The sequence below is a fragment of the Chrysochloris asiatica genome, unplaced genomic scaffold, assembly GCF_000296735.1.
Source record: "Chrysochloris asiatica unplaced genomic scaffold, ChrAsi1.0 scaffold00031, whole genome shotgun sequence".
Taxonomy (NCBI): domain Eukaryota; kingdom Metazoa; phylum Chordata; class Mammalia; order Afrosoricida; family Chrysochloridae; genus Chrysochloris; species Chrysochloris asiatica.
The window spans coordinates 17,414,047-17,422,201 of NW_006408549.1; positions in this window are offsets into that span (position 1 = coordinate 17,414,047).

Below are 8,155 nucleotides of genomic sequence, written 5' to 3' on the forward strand. Positions count from 1 at the left end.
TTGGCATTTTAAAGTAGTTGATGAATGCTCAGTGGAAAGATGAATTAAATACATGAATAGACAACCAAATATTTCAGAAACACTCATTGTTAGGGAGGTGAAGAGAGAGCTTTGAAAACCAAAAAAAATTTTTTAAAAACTCATACTAACGTGAGCATTGATAATAGTAATTTTTTTTAAGTTACCAGCTAGGACAGCTTTTTGCACACAATGGGTACTCAAGTAACATGAGATCTCTGAAAGTTAGAAATTATATCAATAAATTCAAGCCATGGGGTTATGCTTTTGTGAGGGAGAAACCAGCTTCAGTACCTCAAGGATAACCCGATTTCAATAGTTCAGCTCTTTTGCATTAAGCATGATACTGATAACAATAAGGAGGTGGATTGTGTCAAAGCTGTGCAACTAGACTACTTCTGAACTACCTGAGGATCTTGGTATAGCCAGAGATTTTGCATTTCCAACATCATCTCAGGTCTTAGGGTTACATACAGGGAGCACAAGATATTAGATGATAACCTGGTAGACTGTGGAGTAGGCATTAGACTGCTAACCACAAAGTCAATGTCTCAAACCTACTGGCCACTTTGCTGGAGAAAGTGGAGGCTGTCTGCTCCCATAAATATTTACAGTCACAGAAAACCAATCAATAGGGTCGCTAGGAGTGAGAATTGACTCAATGGCAGTGGGTTGATATTTTGTGCTTTTTTGATTTTCTAGATTGTTGTTGTTGTTGTTGTTGTCAGGTGCCATCGAGTCGGAACCAACTCATAGTGACCCCATGCACAGCAGAACGAAACAATGTTCGATCCTGGGCCAACCTCACTACCGCTGCGACACTTGACGCCATCAATGATGCCACCTAGCTGATCCATCTCGTTGGGGGTCTTCCTCTTTTTCTCTGACCCTTCACCCTACCCAGCATGACATCCTTCTCCAGCGACTGTTTCCTCTGGACAATATGTCCAAAGTAGGAGAGACGAAGCTTAGCCATCCTGGCCTCCAAGGAGCACTCTGGCTGCACTTCTTCCAAAACAGATCTATTGGTTCTTTTGGCAGTCCATGGCATTTTCAGTATTCTCCTCAAACACCACAACTCAAAGGCATCAATTCTTCTACGATCCTCCTTATTCACTGTCCAGCTTTCACATCCATATGAGGCTATTGAAAACACAATGGCTTGGGTCAGGCGCACCCTAGTCCTCAAGCTGACATCTCTGCTCTTCAACACTTTAAAAAGTTCCTGTGCAGCAGATTTGCCCAGTGCAATACGTCGTCTGATCTCTTGACTGCTACTTCCGCGAGTGTTGATAGTTGATCCAAGAAGAATGAAGTCCTTGACAACTTCAATCTTTTCTCCATTGATAAGAATGTTGTTTATTGGTCCAGTGGTGAGGATTTTTGTTTTCTTGACATTGAGATGTAATCCATATCTAAGGCTGTGCTCTTTAATCTTCATAAGTAAATGTTTTAAGTCCTCTTCACTTTCAGCGATCAAGGTTGTATCATCTGCATATCGCAGGTTGTTAATGAGTCTTCCTCCAATCCTGATGCCACGTTTTTCTTCATAGAACCCAACTTCTCGTATTATTTGCTCAGCATACAGGTTGAATAAGTATGGTGAAAGAATACAACCCTGTCTCACACCTTTCCCAATTTTAAAACATTCAGTGTTCCCATGTTCTGTTCGAACAACTGCTTCTTGGTCTAGGTACAGATTTCTTAGAAGTACAATTAAGTGTTCTGGAATATTCATATTTCTTAATGTTGTCCATAGCTTGTCATGATCCACACAATCGAAGGCCTTTGCGTAGTCAATAAAGCACAGGTAAACATCCTTCTGATATTCTCTGCTTTCAGCCAAGATCCATCGGACATCAGCAATGATATCTCTCATTCCACGGCCTCTTCTGAATCCAGCTTGAACCTCTGGAAGTTCTCTGTCAATGTATGATTGCAGCCGTTTCTGTATTACCTTTAGCAAAACTTTGCTCACTTGAGATATCAAAGAGATTGTCCGATGATTTCCGCATTCCATTGGGTCACCTCTCTTTGGAATGGGCACAAACATGATCTCTTCCAATCAGTCGTGGTGATGGTTAAAACTATATACTGAAGTAGGGTATCTCTGTAGGATAAGCACTTGACTGTGAACCAAAAATTCAGCAGTTTGAGCCTACCAGCTCCTCTTTACAGAAAGATTAGCTTTTCTGCTTCCTCAAAGATCTATAACCTTAGGTTTCTAAGGTTAGAACAGGGTTGCTATGAGTTGGAACCACTTTGTTGACGACTCTTAACAACAAGAACAAAACCTATGCATGCCATGATGATGGCAATTGTGTGCAAGAACTCTGTTGGCTCTGAATGATTTCAATAAAAGTTTTTATAATACTGCAGTTTCAACTGATGCAAGTAGGGAACAAAGCAGTAAAGTTGATGTGATAAAGGAGTCAATGAGTTTAATATAATTTCCCCAGTTCTATCTATCACTCATTCTGAAAGCTGTAGTTTACTATGGAATCTGGTTCAATGAAGATTATAATGTATTCTTTACTTTTAATCTGTATGTTAAGCAAATAATTCAAGAAACTGGATTATATGAAGAAAATCATGACATCAGGATTGGAGGAAAACTGATAACCTGCAATATGTAGATGATACAACCTTGCTTGCTGACAGTGAAGAGGACTTAAAATAGTTACTGATGAAGATTAAAGACTGCAACCTTTGGTATGGGTTGCACCTTAATGTAAAGAAAACAAAAATCTCACCACTGGACTGGACCAATAAATAACATCAAGATAATTGGAGAAAAAGTTGAAGTTGTTAAGACTTCATTTTGCTTGCATCAACCAACAATACTCATGGAAGCAGCAGTGAAGAAATCAAGCGACATATTACATTAGACAAATCAGCTGCACAAGACCTCTTTATAGTTTCAAGAGCAAGGATGTCAGATTGAGGAGTATGGTGCACCTGACCCAAGCAATGCCATTTTCAATAACCTCATATACATGTGAAAGTTGGACAATGAATAAGGACCATAGAATAATCAATATATTTGAGCTATGGTGTTGGAGAAGAACATTGAAAGTGCCATGGACTGCCAGAAGAACAAACAAGTCTGTGTTGGAAGAAGTACAGCCAGAATGCTCCTTGGAAAGCCAACATGGCTCTTCCCCAGTTGTGTTTTGAGTGCCTTCCAACACTGACAATATTCCAGTGCTACTCATAATATTTCAATATTCAATACTCTGTTGCTATCTGACAGTGTTCCACTGCTATTTATAAGGTTTTCAGTGGCTAAATATTTGAAATTAGTATGCCTATCCTTCTTCCTAGTCAGTCTTAGTCTGGATATTCAGCTGAAACCTGTCAACCATGAGTGTATCCTACTAGTCTTTAAAATACTGGTGGCATAGCTTCAAGCATCATAGCAACATGTAAGCCACAACACTACAACAAACTGACAGAGTGGTGGAGGGCTTCTTAAGTACTTATAATTATCAGAAATCCCATCAAGCCATTTTACCATTCATACTTTTTTTTTATTTTAACTTTTTATTGTGAATTGAGAGAAAGTTTACAGGGCAGATCATCAGTTTGACACTCAACAAATCATATACTTGGCTTCATTACAATGATTATTATCCCCTCCATCTATCATCAGTTAAAGTATTTATCTCTATTAATTTTAGATCTCTCTCTCTCTCTTCTTTTTTAAACACTTGGGCATATATAATAAATTAAACCACCAAAGGACACATTCTGCAAGTCTGTCTCCTAGCCGCCAGCTCTCAGCCCCTCTTTTCCCATGAATCTAGAGTCCTCAGCTGCTCTCTCTCTCTCCATGTCCCCCTGTCTGCCTCAATCTCTGGTGTTGCTGCTTGTCTGGATAAGGGCCCACATTCTGCTTGCACTCTTCTTCCTTGATGGTCTTAAGGTCCTCTGTTTCTGGACTGTAAGTGTTAACTACAAAACTTCTACCTTTACAATTGTGACAGTTGCAATTAGTCATGATAACTATTCTCATAATAGATATTACTCACTATTGAATCATAAGAATATCATCCCCATCTCTTTTTTACCAAACCCATCTAGACAAGATGAAAACTATTCAGTGGTGATTCTATCTTCCCCCACTTAAACTAAACTCCCACTTAAAACATTGTAAGCCAGTCACTTTGTATCTTTATTGCACCCTTATTTTAGGTAACCAATGTCAAAGTTATCTGTCCCTATCTACCCTGTATACAGAGGGGATAGCATTGATACTTTATGTGAAGACTCATTCCCACTCTGTTGGTATTTTGAGTTACTACCTTCATGAGTATAAGTCAAGTTTATCAAATTGTAGCAATTTACCCTCATTTCATTTATCATTTTTTTTTAATCTTCCTCTAGTCGAGTTCTGATTATCAAGCCATTGAAGCTAGGTCAAACGGGTACTATCTGCAAGTTTGAGTGTTCCTGTGCCTCTGTCTTCACTTCATATCAGCTGCATGCTTCACTCTCAGCTTTAGCCCTCCATGGCTATGTCCTTTTCCTTGGGCTCAGGTGTCCCCAGGTCTCACCATACTTTGGACCAACCAGTCCTTCCTGTTCTCTCTCTTAACTCCAGGTCAACAGGAGTTATGGAACATGGTTGAACTCAGCCCATTTCTTCATTGCTGCCTTTCCCCTTCTTCCACTCACCAGTAGCCCAATGTGGTTGCCATCACCATTCACTCTAAGTAGCTGTCATTTGCCTCTTGAGAGTAATCTTTATCAGTTACCTGCTTAGATTCATACCTAGATCTCAGTAATATTCTCTGAAATTGTAATTGACCTTTGCAGGGGCAATAATCCCTTCTGTTTGGCTTTCATACTCATTTTGAAATCTCTTTTGGATTCTTTGTTTTCTTGTCACATGTCATTCTGAGATTTTTCACTAGCTTTGTGAATTGTGAGAAGAGAGAAGATATCTGTTAGAAGGCACCAATAGCTAAAGCTAAGAGTTGTGAGAAAATATTTCATTAAAGGGAAGGATGGCCTTCTATATATTAAGTACTGTAGATTGGAAAACAAAAAGACCACCAACTCAGAAGCTCATACCACTGAAATATGAGAAATGTCCTAATTCTGGGTAATTAAAAGAAAAATATATATGATGGATAAGAGATGGTATAACAAACTCACTGGGCAATGAGACATTTGCATTTTTGCAAGCAGATCCCTATGGGGAATGATATAAGGCCCATAAAAATAGTTGGTATTAAACTTTTAATGTAATATATGACGGGATAAGAAAATGAGACTCTAGAAGGTAACCATTTTCACAGAGTTGGCATACATATAGCAAAGGTAGTGCATTTTCAATTTCCTTGTAAGGCTTCCTTCAAGAGAGAATTGAAATCCCTAAGTAAGGCCCACAAGCGCCTTCATGATCTTATCCCTGCATACTCTTGCAACTCCAGACCTTGCCATTGTTTGACACACACCCTGGTCTCCAGCCCTGGCAAAAGAACTTGGAGTTTCCCATATGCATCTTATGTCACCAACAGACTGAACGAAACTCATATTTGTGCCCATTCCAGAGACTGGTGACCCAACAGAATGTGGAAATTGTCAAATAATATCATTAATATCACACACAAGTAAATTTTTCTGAAGATAATTAAAAAACAGTTAGCACAGTACATAGACAGGACGATTCCCAAAATTCAATGCAGATTCAAAAGAGAACATGGACAGGGATATCCTTGCTGATATCAGATGGTAATTGGCAGAAAGCTGAGGATACCAAAAAGATGTTTACTTGTGCTTTAATGACTTGCAAAGGATTTTGATTCTGTGAGTTAAAAACAAACTATGATTAACATTGTGAAGAATGGGTATTCTATACCCCTTCATTGTGTTCATGAGTAACTTGTACATAGAGGAAGAGACAGTCATTTGAATAGAACAAATGCATACTGAATGATTTAAATTCAGGAAAGGTGTGAACCAGTTTTGTATTATTTTACCACTGGTATTCAATTACTCTAGTAGTGTACTGGTTACGAATCGGGCTGCTAACCTCACGGGCAGCAGTTCAAAACTACCAGCTGTTATGTGGGAGAAAGATGAGGCTTTCTCCTCTCATAAATATTTACAGCCTCAGAAACCCTTGTACAGGCTCGCTGTGAGTCGGAACCAACTCCACGGTACATAACAACAACAACATTTAATTAGTCCTGGTGTGGCACTGTGTGCTAATGTGTCAGACTGCAAAGTCATTTGAACTTCAAGGTCAGTGATTCAAGCTCACCAGGTTTCCTTGGAAACCCTATACAGGGTTGCTATGGGTTGGAATCGACTCTATGGAACTTAACAACAACAATTCAATTTGTGTTGTTGTTAAGTGTTGTCAAGGTGGTTCCAACCCATAGCGACCCTGTAGAGGGTTTCTGAGAAGCAGCTGGTGAGCTTGAACCTCTGACCTTGAGGTTCAAATGACTTGTAGTCCAGTGCATTAACCCACAACATCACACCAGGACTCCATTCAATCTGTATGTTGAGCAAACAATTCAAGAAGCTTGACTACAAAAAGAATGTGGCATCAGAATTGAAGGAAGCCTTATTAACAACTTGTGCTATGCAGATGATACATCCTTGCTTGCCAGAATCAAAGAGAACTTGACATACTAATAAAAATCAAAGACTGCAACCTTCAGTATGGATTTCACCTTAGTGTAAAGAAAACAAAAATGCTCTCAACTGGAACAATAAATAATATAATGATAAACAGAGGAAAGACTGAAGTTATCAAAGCCTTCATTTTCTTGGATCTACAATCAACACTCATAGAAGCTGCAGTAAAAAAAAAAAAGCAAAGAACTTACTGCGTTAGGCAAATCTGCTGTAAAAGACCTCCTTAAAGTAATAAAGAACAAAAATCTTGAGCAATAAGGTAGGCATGACCCAAGACATTGTGTTTTCAATCACCTCATATGCATGTGAAATTGAATAATGAAAAAAAAAAAAATTGGAAGACTGCAAAAGAATCTGTGCATTTGAATTATGGTGTTGGCAATGAATACTGAAAGTACCATGGGCTTCCAGAAGAACAAACATATCTGTCTTAGAAGAAGTGCAGCCAGAATGTGCTTTAGAAGTGAGGATGGGGAGACTTCAGCTCTTGTATTTTGGATATGTTGTCAGGTGGGACCAGTCCCTAGAGAAGGACATCATGCTTGGAAAAGTGGAGGTCAGTGAAACAGAGGAAGACCTCGATGAGATGGTTTGATACAGTGGCAGTAACAGGATCAAGCGTAACTATTGTGAGGATGGCTAAGGACCAGGCAGTGTTTCATTCTGCTCTGTAGAGGGTCGCTATGAGTTCAAGGCCCCTAATAACAATTAACTACTGTTATAACATACACACACACAAATTATTCTTGATTAATTGACAAATTGCTGTTGTTGTGAAGTGTTGTTGAGTTGATTCTCACTCACAGATATCCTCTGTAGGGTTTCCAAGGAGCAGCTGGTGAGTATGAAGTGCCAACCTGTGGTTCACCGTTCAATGCTTATTCTATAGCACCCCACCAAGAGTCTTACCATATACCATTGAAATCCTAGTATGGCGCTATAGGATAAGAACTGGACTGCTAACCACAAGATTGGAGGTTCAAGCTAACCAAAAGATTAGAGGATCAAATTCAACTAGCCTCTCCTTGGAAACCCTGCACAGAGTCACTGGGAATTGGAACTGACTTGATGTTATATAAGGAGCTCTGGTAGTGTAGTGGTTATGAATTGGGCTGCAAACGCAAGGTCAGCAGTTTGAAACTACCAGCTGCTCCGCGGGAGAAAGATGTTATATGTTGATTAAAAACAACATAGAAATTTAATTGTATTGGCATAACCATTTGCTGGAAAGTCAAATCATGGTGACCCTATGTGTGTCAGAGTAGAACTGTGCTCACAGGTTTTTCAAGAGCTGATTTTTTAGAAGTAGATTGTCTGATCATTCTTCTGAGGTACGGCTGGGTGGACTCTAGCCTCCAATCTTTCAGTTAACAACTGAGCAGGGAAAACATAGAAATCAAATTGAGTACATCTGCAGAAAGAGATGATGGAAAAGCTCCATATCATCAGTGAAAACAAGGCCAGGGGCAGACTGTGGAACAGA